The sequence below is a fragment of the Gymnogyps californianus genome, chromosome 1 (assembly GCF_018139145.2).
Source record: "Gymnogyps californianus isolate 813 chromosome 1, ASM1813914v2, whole genome shotgun sequence".
Lineage (NCBI taxonomy): Eukaryota > Metazoa > Chordata > Aves > Accipitriformes > Cathartidae > Gymnogyps > Gymnogyps californianus.
The window spans coordinates 211503048-211516134 of record NC_059471.1 but is presented as its reverse complement, the minus strand read 5'-3'; positions in this window follow the sequence as shown (position 1 = coordinate 211516134).

Below are 13087 nucleotides of genomic sequence, written 5' to 3'. Positions count from 1 at the left end.
CCCCTTGGGGAGCGGGCGGGTGCTGCTGCCCGCCGCAAGCCCTTCGCTGCAAGGAGCAGGGGGGGAGAGCGGCCCGGTGGGGCCACGCAACCCGGCGCTGCTGGGCGGGTTGCAAATGTTGCACTGGCGTGTGGCTGGTCACGGGTGCGGGGACGCATCCTGCTTGCGGGGGCTCGCCCTGGGGAGGAAGGGTAATGCCGAGGTGCGGGGCAGGTTTTTAAGCGGGGTTCAAAAGCGATGTTGGTGCGGTGAGGGCGAGGGCAGACGAAGGGGTTCGTTCCTTCGAGTCCTCCTTGCATCCCAGCCGGCGGGATGCTTTCAGCAGGTGTGCGATATTAGCTCCTGGGGTGGAGAAACCCCGCTGTCCGAGCTTTAACATTTCCTCTGTAAAGCAGGAGTCTCTCTGTGAAAGTCAGTGCTCCGAGAGGTTGACCTTGAATAATGAAAATGTTGGGTTTGAGAGTATTTTGGGCGGGAAATTTAGCCGGACCTGAGGAGACCCTGCGCTCTTCACAGCCGGGTCCTTCACCTGTGCTGAATTGTGCCCAGAAACTGGACAAAAAGTCACACTGGATCCATGTTGCACCCAAAAGCTGGGCAAGAAGGAAACCGAGGAGGTCAGGTGGACTTGACGATGGGCAAAATTTGGCCAACATTAAATTTTTCTGGATGCAGAGCCGAGACGATGGCCCTGGGGAGCTAGAGGAGCCCTCAGGTGTCATCTCCAAGGGTCTCCGTTGGTGCCTGGCCCACGGACGGCTGTAGTTACCACCGCAGGAGTGCCGCGACCTGGCTGGCTGCATCAGCAAGTGACTTTTTTTTACCCAAAATCTGGGTTGGAGCATGCTTCAGAAAAAATGTAATCTTATTTTGAAGCAAGTGGTGATGAGTCCAGCACAACCTGAGAAAGCTGCGCCGTGTTTTCAGTACCCGCACAGCCAGGACATCCCTTCTTGTCCAACAGTATTTGCCTAAGTCGACCCTTTTCCATCACTGATTTCCAAAGCATCCCATTTTTTTCTTACGCGTTTAATAAATAAATCACTGGAATCTGACATATCTTTAACAAGTCTGATTTCCAGCATCTTCTCAGTTAATTTTTCTACCTGAAAGTGGTTTGCATGCTTCTAAAGACCCTTTTCCCAACCGATTAAAGCCTAAAGTCAAATGATTCTCACTTAAAACTTGTCTGGCTTTATATGCGAGACAAGTTTTCCCCAGAAAGGAGGGGATTTCAGTGTTATGGGTAGCATAGGGCCCAGTTTTACATTGCCAAATAGATAAAAAAGGCACTTCACTTCTTGTAATTTGCAATTAAATACCTAATTAATTGCCTGTTAATTCAAAGATTGCCTTTTGTGCAACCGTCTTTGAAGAAGTCCTGCCTAAAAACAAGCAGAAAGGAAAGAAATTAAAATGTTGCTTTTCTTGCCTGATTTTAATTACTCTTTTTATCTCCGAGCGAACATAGCGCCCCTGGACCGTGGTGCAGAGGACTAGAGGTGCACAGGAGCTCCCAGCACCGAGCACCTTTAGGAAGCCACTAATATTATTTGTATAATTAATTGATTTTCAGGCTCTTCCGTGTTGCTCTCCTAAAGCATTTCAAGCTCGACACACAGAAGCTGTTTCTCCGTGAGCAGTCGTGGGGCGTTTGACTGATGGTTTTGACGGTAGAGATGAATTGAGGACGTGGTGCCCACAGTCCTGACCTGGAATTTGAACTCTTCTTCGGTGCCTGTCTCTCCTCTTGGAGGCAGAGGTGGCGGAAGATCTCGGGATCTTCTGATTGCCATCGATCCGAGCTGATTCGCTGAGCATTGGCTTCCTATCATGTCTGCGTGCTCCTTGATAGATGATTTCAATCTGAAAAAAAGCCCGTAAGTATCTTGAGAGGCGGTAATCGGATGCTCTGATCTTACATTTCTCCAGCATTTAGCCATCGCCTCTACCACCAGCACCTCATTTAAAAAAAAAAAAAAATCATGAAACATAAGGAAAACCATGAGATAAAAGGAAAAATGAACATTGCTGGTTATTAAGCCCTGACTTACAGTTTTTTCCTTTCTGATTTTTTTTGGAGGGGAGAGGGAACTGAATCATATCTTCGTCTTTTTTTTTTTTTTCCACACCCATGAGGGCTAGACACTTATTTCTTTAATACAGGGGGGGGAAAAATAAATTGAGATTTCCGGGTGGTAGCATGACCAAAAGAAAACCTGAATACATGGAAATTCATGCCAAGGTGGTGAGGTCTGGTGACGCTGCCTCGTGTCCTGTGTTACGCGCAGGAGTGGGAGGGAGGCGCCTGCCTCGCGGGGCTGCCCCTGTCCCTTCCCGTGGTTTCTGGGGGTGGGATAGTCACACCTGAAGACAGAGATGTGGGAAAGGGTCTCCAGGAAGGAAAACACATGCAGGGATATCCATGCAGCCCATTAGTACCAGTACGGATGTGACCCTCTAGAGCTGAAACTAAACAGGACCAGGGTACAGAGGTGGGCACTGTTCATAATTGACTGCACTGATTAATTAAAAGCACGCTTCTTGGCATGGGCGATGGTGGAGCATCCTCAGATGGGTCTGCACGTGTCCCGGTAGACATGTGCACCGGTCCCTCCTGCCTGTGCTGGGGTGAGTCTTTGCGTGGGCAAGCAGCGGGCAGGAAAGCGGCTTTGCCAGCAAAACAAGCCAAGAGGGAGCAGCAAGGCACATCTCCGCTGCAGCTTCAGGTCGCTGTTGCTGTACCCAGCACACATGTACCCCATACTTCTGCTGGGGCCCCACGGTTGAAACAGCTGCTGGAGGGTGTGTGGGATCAGAAAGGGAATCCTGTGCATCCAGGGGAACGCCCTTTTGATGCAGGATCGTAAGCAAAACCCTAAAAGAGCTGTAGTGACGGATCCAGCAGCCCTGGGGAGAGCCCGCACTGCTGGAACCACCTGCTTCATGTAATGTTTTCCTAGAGTTAAATAATGGTTTTCTAGAGTTAAAAAATGATCAAATGGCTTCCCACCCACTCCCCCGAAGGCTTTTTCACCATTGTGGTGGGTTGACCCTGGCTGGATGCCAGGTGCCCACCAAAGCCACTCTATCACTCCCCTCCTCAGCTGGACAGGGGAGAGGAAATATAACCAAAGGCTTGTGGGTCAAGATAAGGACAGGGACATCACTCAGCAATAACTGTCATGGGCAAAACAGACTCGACTTGGGGAAAAATTAATTTAATTTCTTACCAGTCAAATCAGAGTAGGATAATGAGAAATAAACCCAAATCTTAAAAACACCTTCCCCCCACCCCTCCCTTCTTCCTGGGCTCAACTTTATTCCCGGTTCCTCTACCTCCTCCCCGAGCGGCGCAGGGGGACGGGGAATGGGGGTTGCGGTCAGTTCATCACACGTTGTTTCTGCTGCTCCTTCCTCCTCAGGGGGAGGACTCCTCACACTCTGCCCCTGCTCCAGCGTGGGGTCCCTCCCATGGGAGACAGTCCTTCACGAACTTCTCCAACGTGAGTCCTTCCCACGGGCTGCAGTTCTTCACAAACTGCTCCAGCGTGGGTCCCCCGCGGGGTCACAAGCCCTGCCAGCAAACCTGCTCCAGCCTGGGCTCCTCTCTCCACGGGGCCACAGGTCCTGCCAGGAGCCTGCTCCAGCGCGGGCTTCCCATGGAGTCACAGCCTCCTTCGGGCATCCCCCTGCTCCGGCGTGGGGTCCTCCACGGGCTGCAGGTGGATATCTGCTCCACCGTGGACCTCCATGGGCTGCAGGGGGACAGCCTGCCTCACCATGGTCTTCCCCACGGGCTGCAGGGGAATCTCTGCTCCGGCGCCTGGAGCACCTCCTGCCCCTCCTTCTTCACTGACCTTGGTGTCTGTAGGGTTGTTTCTCTCACATACTCTCACTCCTCTCTCTGGCTGCAAGTTGCTGCTGCGCAGTAACTTCTTTTCCCCTTCTTAAATCTGTTATCCCAGAGGCGCTACCACCGTCGCTGATGGGCTCGGCCTTGCCCAGCGGCGGGTCCGTCTTGGAGCCGGCTGGCATTGGCTCTATCGGACATGGGGGAAGCTTCTGGCAGCTTCTCACAGAAGCCACCCCTGTAGACCCCTCGCTACCAAAACCTTGCCACGCAAACCCAATTCAACCATCTGCATGCAAAATCTCCAGCAGAAATTCCATGATCTGGAGCAATTTGGTCCGATGCCACGAGAATGGTCTGCTCTGTACACCTTAGGAAGTGCAAAAAGGAAAAAGAAAAGAAGATAGGGCCCTCCATGCTGCGGCCCCGAGGTGCTGCCCAATTGCTCAGTCACATCAAAGCCAGCTGCCTCCTGTGCCGACACAAGGACGCGACAGATGTCCTTAACCTTTATGGGTGCAGGACCTGCATTTCTTCAGTCTTTTTTCTTTGGATGACTCAGAACGTGGATTATTAGCAGCTCAGATTTCTTCGGCCAAAGTGCTTTGTTGCGTATACATCCAGGTTAAATCTAAGCAATATTTCTGATCCATGTAGGCTTCTGACTTGGTTCTGCATCTTTGGCATTTACAAAATGATCAGTGTTTGAACTCTCCCTGTTCTGTTTCTTAAATGTCAGCAGAAACTTCTTTTTAAATAAAACAATGCAGCCTCCCCCTGCAATGTTTGTAACCAAGAAACTGTGGCATCACAAGAGCATGGGAAAATATTGCTGATTAAAACCAGGGTAAGAAATGACAGTGAAAGTGATTTTTTCCTCATTGCAGAATTCACAATGAAGTGGCTGGTAAAATGGGACCAGCTGGTTCAGCCCTGCTTGTGCTGAATACTGGGTTTAATGCACTGATACTACTTCCACTGGCATGTGGGGCAGGTCATATGCTTTTGATACGAAAACTTTAACTTTGGTGTGATAATTTAATTTCTCGTGTTGTAAAACACATCTCACAGCATAGCTTTTCCCCCACCTCTCTGTTTTGAGAAAGCAAAGTAAGTTTGTGCTATTGTCGGCCTTCCTTGCCTCGTTTTTCTCTTCTTCCTGCGTCTCATTAATACACAATCAGTATTAAATAATAATGATGCCAGTAGTGGCCTCTGCTGTGCCTCGGTGTTTGCTCCTTTTTGCCTCCAGGAGCAGATGGTCCCTGTCTTTGTTTTCTGTCGCCAAACAGGGACTTTGCCCCTTCAACCTTTGATAAGGTGCTTTAATAGTCCCTGACATGAGATTTTATCAAAAGCCTTGGCAAAAGCCAAATAAATGATACCTGCCTAGTCGCTTTTATTAAATGTTTCCATCGTGTTTTACAGCAGTTTAAGGAAGTGCAGTTTCCTCTGCGTTTTTGCAGGCTGTGTTTATCTGGTGCTCCCTTCGCCCGGCTGCCCTCGCCCCAGCCCCGGTGGGCTCAGGCTGGGCTGAGCCCCCCTGCCCCTGCACCCAGGTGAGCATCTGCCGTGGAGGGAGCACCCATGGGCAGGGGTCCCGACCGGGCCTCTGCAGTCCTGGGTGCTGCTCCAGCACCGGCCCCTAACCAACCTGCACCACGTACTGGTCAAACAGGGTGATGCTGCCTACGAACGGTCAATGGGGCCTGACTAGTCTCCCCTGGACCCCATTTTCCAACGATTGCTGATGCGAGATGGGGAGGGCAGCGTGTACACGAATGCTGCTGGCGTCTCGGTGCTTGTTCTCCTCTTGCTGTGTGCCCGGCCAGGGGCCGCTGGCTGCTTTTGCACCAGCAGTTAAACACCATCGTGCTTTAAAGCTGCTCTAATCCTTCCTATAAAGAGGCACCCTCACAACACCCATCTCTTCCTTGTCCCTTTTGCAGCATTTCATACCTTGATCCTGCACTCGGCCACCCCGAAAGCCCCAAGGGAAAGTCCACCTCCCGGTTTCTACCTATTTATTTGCCTGGGCACCTACATGGCTCGCGAACAGGCATCAGCCCTGGGCTGGGGTGGTGAGGGCTCTCCCCGGGGTCAGCAGGCTGAGTTGCAATGCGAGTGGAAGCGTGCCTGGCTCCGGGAAGCCTTGTGGGCAGTTTGGGAAGGTGGCACTTTGCGGCTGAGACGTGCCTGTGTGCTCTCCCACAGCCTCTTGCAAGAGCCGCTTGCAGCGTTAGGGGTGGCTTCTGCTGAATCCCCCTTGGCGTTACCTACATCTCTCCAAAATTGCATTAGATTTGGTGTTCCCACCCCTGCCTTTGCTGTCTCGACCTGTTTGACATCCTCGCTGTGTCAAACCTGGGGAACATTTCATCGACCCCCCTACTTCTGCCAGGCTGGGGCAGCAGACACTGCAGAGCTGCTCTTCGTTACTGGCCATTTGGTCACCACATGGAAAATAAAATGAACAAACGGGGCTGGGCGATGCAGCAGCCTCTGCCGCACTCCCTGCAGTGCCGCTGCCCAGCCTACACATGAGCCACCTCCTTCCCCCTCCGGCCCCAGAAGTTCACCCATGCTGACAACATCTGCTTCGGTGGGCAAGCCTCGTGCCTTGCATTGCCCGCTAGCACGCTCCTTGTGTCCTTCACCCTTTGTAGGGCTTCCATTTCCCCAAGCCACGTCCCACCGCACTGAGCCTGGGCATCCCCAAAAACTTGCCATTCATTTCCCCATGCCAAAGAAGCTTTGGCAGGGACATGCCCTGGGGAGAGGCACTCCTGCAATGTGGATGGCACTGGCACAACCCTGTTATCCCCATCACGGGGCTGCTTCGGCCCCGTGCACAGCCCATACACCCTGTGCTTTTCTGCGCTGAGATCTTTTCCAAGGCTTGAGCCTATAAATAATCTAGGAGCCTCACCTCCCGCCCGGCTTCGCGCACTGCTACCCTGCTTTGTTTCAGAAAGGGCTGTGCGATCCTGCCAGCCAGACCTGCAGCCACCCGATACAGGCTCCCTTGGGATGAGCCTTGAACACTGAGTTCCCGAATTACCGTCTGGAGCAATGGGTGCAGCCAAGCTGAGCCAGTGATCCTATTCCAGCTGCTGGCACTCACCGAAACATCTGCCTCGCCTGCGTTGTGCTTGTTGATGGAGCTGTGAGCAGCTCCCGGCACATCGTTTGGGAATATAAATTGAGTTCCTCCGAGCTGGAACCACCTGCTTCAGATAATTTCTTTGGCAAGGAGTCTTCTTCCTTACTCTCCATCCAGGATTTTTCTGCCTCTCACTGCTGTCAACCCTACCCAGTAGCTGTGGGGGGGTTGGTACTGATGGGTGGGAGTTTAGGTGGACCCGTGGGGGAAATGCCGTCCTGCTGCCGGAGCAGAGCAGAAGGCAAACGTGCTGTTTAAACCATATAATCATAGAATCACAGACTGGTTTGGGTTGGAAGGGACCTTTAAAGTTCATCTAGTCCAACCCACCTGCCATGAGCAGGGACACCTTCCACTAGATCAGGTTGCTCAAAGCCCCGTCCAAGCTGACCTTGAATGCTTCCAATGATGGGGCATCCACGGCTTCTCTGGGCAACCTGTTCCTGTGTCCCACCACCCTCATCATAAAAAACTTCTCCCTTATGTCCAATCTAAATCTATCCTCTTTCAGCTTAGAAGACCTCTCACACCTCCCAGCAGGACTGCTGCAGAGGGGCTGGGGCTTCATTTACAGGAGTTTGCCCAAGTCCCATCAAGATGGAGGCAGGACGCGCTCCTCTCCTCTGCCACCGATGGGCTGAACGGCCTCAGCTTGGCCTCTGTCTCGCTTTGGGTGCTTCCATTTTTGAGGTGCCAGGCATTTGTTGGTGTTGAACTGAGGCTAGTTGGATGCGTGAGCAAAGCAGAAAGCAGCTCCCAGGGCAAACAGGCGGCTGTTGCAAGGAGCAAAATGACCTCAGCAACCCTGCTTGCTTTGCCTGCTGGAAACCAGGGGGGAGGTGGGTGCTGCTGCCCCCGGCTACTCTTTCCCCTCCGTAGGGTGACACGCAGCCCTCCAGGTCTGTCCCTGCCTCTGCTCCTTCTTCTGCCCCAGCAGTATCCATTAGATGAGCATCGAATTAGGATCCATTAAACACACCTGAATTGTTGGCTGCTGAAGCAGAGCTGAATCCCACCCTGGGATCGTGCCAACCGGGCACCCAAAACTTGAGCAAATGGGAAAAAGCGGTTTATAGACCCAATTCCTCTGTTGGGAAATAGGTGTAACGTCAGCAAAGCGCTCTCAGGGCTGCAGGCGAGGTGCCCTGGAAGAGGCCAGACGTGCTCGATGCAACCGCTTGTCTCCGCAGGGATCACCACTGTGCAATGGTGTATCTTTCCCTTTGGAAAAGCAAAAATAAACCAAACGCAAACCCCTAAGCAGAGGTTTGGTGGTTTGCTCTCCTTGAGGGGCTGAATGTGAGCGTGTTGCCATAACAATCTCACGGCAGAGGAGGAACCTAAACATCTCTCTTGCATCCAGTCCAGCTAGCTGGGGGGAAGCGAGGTTTGCTGAGCTGAGCCCGCAGGTAGCAACTCCCCCGAGAAACTCCTGGAAAGCACCCGATTTACATGCAGAGGGAGAGACGCAAAGGCTGTTTCACAGGGACGATTGGTTGAGCTGCCAGGAGGTGAGACCCCTCCGGTGGGGCTGGACCTCCCACCGTGCTGGGACATGGGGGTGGATGGAGGAGGGCGTCAGGGCTCCCCGCAGCCTCTGCACCCCCAAATGCAGCCCTGCACTCAGCAGGCATGCCTGGCGGTGGTGGGAAGTGCTGTACCGTGGTGGTCCGCATCCTCCTAAAGGGCTTTTTTCCAGCATTTAAAAGAGGAAAAATACCAAAACACACAGGGAGAGCAATGATCACGCTGTTAAATCTTCCCATTTCTCCATTTCTTTCCCACCCCCTGCATCCCACTGCTCCCCCCCTCCTACAGCCAATTCTGAGTGTATTTTCCCAGGATTTGTGCCCAGGATTCGCATTAAGTAAACTCTCCACGGCAGCATCCGTCTTTGCAGGACCTCATGCTCAGGCAGCGGGATAAGCCCATGGCAAGGGGCGAATACTCGAGGCAGCTTTGGGGTCCCTGGGGAGAGACGTCCCTCCAGGTGAAGTATTTTCCTGTGCAGATGAGGAAGCAAAGCCGGCTGACAGGCAGTGCTTGAGGGAAAGCAGCAAAGCAAAAACCAACAAACATCCCCAGCGCCGGCTGCTTTGATTTCCAGAAATGCAATTAACACCCACCCCGATGCAACTCTGCGCCAGAGAGCGAACCAGCGGGAAAGAGCCGCCTTTCCCAAATGCAAAGCGTTGCCCCAAGCCCCGTCTGCCACTTGCTCGAGTGATGCCTGTGGAGTCCAAGGAGTCACTGCAGAGCCAAGTCTGAATGTTGTTTTTAACTCAGTTATTTGATTTAATCCAAGCTGTACAGCCAAACCTTGCTATGACTAATATTCTTAGAACTATCCATATGTCTATGGTGTAACTGATGGGTCAGGGAATAGATATGGGCTCCAAAAAAATGAGTTTTCCCCCCTTTTTTTTTTGGGCTGGTTTAATCTGAGTGGGTCTGCAAAAGCTGCTGTGAACATTGGAGGGTGAGGAGTGGACACGGGATGGGTGGACTGCAGCAGAGAAACGCAGGGGGCTGCTGGCAGGTCTGCTTGTGCCACTTACACTGCCACCAAACATCAGCCTCACGTGTACCTCCTGACACTCAGCAGATAGTGTCAGGGACAGAGCAGTGAACCCAACCCAGTCTTACCAGTTTGGACAAAGAATATAGGCACTGGAACGGCTCTTGCTCATAGAATCATAGAATGGTTTGGGTTGGAAGGGACCTTTAAAGGTCATCTAGTCCACCCCCCCTCAATGAGCAGGGACATCTTCAACTAGATCAGGTTGCTCAGAGCCCCGTCCAAGCTGACCTTGAATGTTTCCAGGGATGGGGCATCTACCACCTCTCTGGGCAACCTGTTCCCGTGTTTCACCACCCTCATCGTAAAGGATTTCTTCCTCATATCTAGTCTATCATGCCCAAAGTGATGCATAACACGGGCAGGTCAGGGTGGTCCTGCACAGCTGGTGGTGCCGTCTTGCATTGCACCCCCAGCATCCCACCTGGGGGGACCATTGGCATGACTGGGACGGGCAGGGTTTGTTCCTAGGGACTCCCCGCTGCCAGGAGACCCCTGCAATGTTCATGACAGAGTCCAAATATCCTTGCTGAGTGAATCGACAGCTATTAGAAGCAAAGATAATATTTTAGAGGTGATCTTCTTGAACAGGCAACGATATTCCAGCGAGTTATAGACCGAGGAGGCAGAGTTCGGGGTAGAAAATTGCTTTTAAGTTCAGCCATTTAAGATATCAGTGCTAGTTTTGCTTCTAAAACTTCCCAAGTGTGAGCAAGAATCACCTCGCCCACCCACACTCACTAAATATTTAGTCATTTTTAACAAGTTAAACAAAGCCCTTTGATTGGATTTATGCTAATGGCTCCTCCGTAGGCATTTCTGATTCATTTACATTTCATTTTAAAATTGCCTGTGTACGTTGCTGATTCTCGCCAACACCATTAGCAGATAAAAGGAACAAGTAACGGGTCACAGACGCCACAAGATGGCAATAGTTGAAGAGCAATTTGTTTCTGGAGGAAGAGATCTGGGGTTCACCAGCAAAGCGTCTCTCCAAGGGCACCGCGCTGCCTGTGCATTAACCTTCGCACTTGCAGAGGGGTTTGTGTCGGACGAAAGCAAAGTAGTTCGTGCGTGGGGTGGGTGGGTTCATCTTCCCCGCCAGCGACAGGGATGGAGGAGGATGGAGAACATGTGAGAGTTGTTCAAGGTCGGCCCAGCAGTGTCCTGGCTCCCAGTTTTGCGGAGGAAGTCTTGCAGCGTGAAACACAGGCACTTTGAACGGCCGGAGATGGAGCCTCTGAGTCCTGGCTATGGGTCCAAAAGTTGGGTTTTCCTGGGTCTGAGCCTCTTGGGCGGGTGGCAGCGGGGTGCATCACTGTGCCAACATCCTGCATGCATCTACCGACACCTGATTTGCGGGGTCAGGAGAAGAGGTCTCAGACCCACAGCACCCCTAGACCCAACACGGAGGGGGCTGCAGTGGATAGGAGTGTCTCTGACTCCGTGACAGGGCTAAGACCCTGGGCAAGACAGGCTGCTACCTGATTGCTCTTCAAACAATGTTAGATCCTATATGACCTACAAACTGTAGTGATGGGGTTCAGGGCTTCTGTAAGGCCTCTGGTACGGTCACTCCCCAACACTTTTGCCTCTAAATTGGAGAGACACGGGTTTGATGGATGGGCTGTTAGATGGATAATGAATTGGCTGGATGGCCATGTCCAAAGAGTTGCAGTCAACATTTCAATGTCCAAGTGGAAACCAGTAATGAGTGGTGTCCCTCAGGGATTTGTACTGGGACCAGTACTATTTAATATCTTCATCAATGACATAGACAGTGGTTTCTAGTGCACGCTCAGCAAGTTTGCAGATGACACCAAGCTGAATGGTGCAGTTGATTTGCTAGAGGGAAGGGAATGCCATCCAGACGGACCTTGGCAGGCTGAAGGAGTGAACCCATGTGAACCGCCTAAAGCTCGACAAGGCCAAGTGCAAGGTCCTGCACCCGAGTCGGGGCAATCCCCCGTATCAATGCAGACTGGGGGATGAATGGATTGAGAGCAGCCCTGCGGAGAAGGACTTGGGGATGAATGGATGGATGGATGGATGGATGGATGGATGAAAAAGTGGACATGAGCTGGCAATGTGCACTTGCAGCCCAGGGCTGGAGCTAACCCAGGACTGCTGAGCAGCAAAGCTGCAGGCTGAGACCTTGGTAACGTCCTCCTCGAAGTGAAATCCCTGCCTAGCTTGAGCCCTCATGTTCCCTTGGTTGAGCTTGCTTGATTTTCTGCCTAGCACAAAAAGAAGTGCAACGGTTTGACTCAGAGCATGAAGGGTGTAAACCTGGGCCATGAACCTGGGCTTCCCACTGAATAGCAACAAGTGGAGTTACCAGAAGCTCTCCAAAAGCAATCCCCAGCTATAAGAGATTTTATTCTGGAGAAAGCATCCAGCTCTATTCATTAAAGTGAATCCTGGCTTGCTCGGAAAGCCCGGCAGCCTGGGATGAGGTCTGTGGCTGCGGCTTCCCTGGGTTGGCAGCACCTCCTGCTCCTGCCTGAAGCTCCTCTGGAGGACAGGGTTGTCATGGATGGGGCAAGCAGAAGGTGTCCATCATCCTCGCCACAGGTCCCTCACACCTGCAGGTACAGCTTTAGCCTGGGCTTTTCCCTGCCATCCCGAAGAAGTGTTCCCTCTGCTGCGGGGAGGGATGGGGAAAGGGAGAACGTCACCGCAGAGCAGGAGATGGAAATAAAAACCAAGGGAGAGGCGAGACAGCCTGGAGAAGGAGTTGTTCCTCACTGCCTGGCCCTGGCCATGGGGCTGGATGGAGACCCCAGGGATGCCACTCCACTGGGATGGGTGCCGGGAGCCTGCATGTGGGTGACCTATGGCCGAGGCAGGAGTCTCTGCTGCTCTAAGGCTTCCCCAAGGGGACATTAAATGAGAGATGGGGGATGATCCGTCACGTTCAGTGAAGGGCAGCAAAGGAACCACTTGGGAGCTCATTGCTGTAATAAATCTTCAATGCAAAATGTTAATGCACTGGGGTTTGGCACACTTTATGCTTTCCAGGTGATGAAGCCAGGAAGGTGATGCCCTGCTGAGCAGAGGAGCCAGGAAATGGAGGAGGTCTTGCAGCAGCACCCACAACTCCATCTCTGTGGGATGCAGCACATCCACCGCCATGTCCTGGCTCCCCTCCCTGGGGACCGGCAGCACCTGGGTGTTCAGGGCGGCCGTGGGCTGCTCACCAGCCTCTGCCTGTGTTTTAGCCCTGGAGGAAGGAGTGAAGGGCAGCAGCATCCCCAAGCAGGGCAGCTCTCCACGGTGTCGGATCATGTGTGGTACCCTGGACCAGAGGGACAGAAAGCACGAATGCATTGCGAGTCATCGGGTGTCACCGATGCTGTCCTGTTGCCCGGCCAGACCGTGGTGGTTGGGCAAATTTTGTGCAGGCAAAGGGTGTTTCTAACCCCAAGGCAAACCCCATTCCCTGCAGAGTGTCCAGCCCAGTCTGGCTGCCCTTGGCTCTCCCCACAGCATC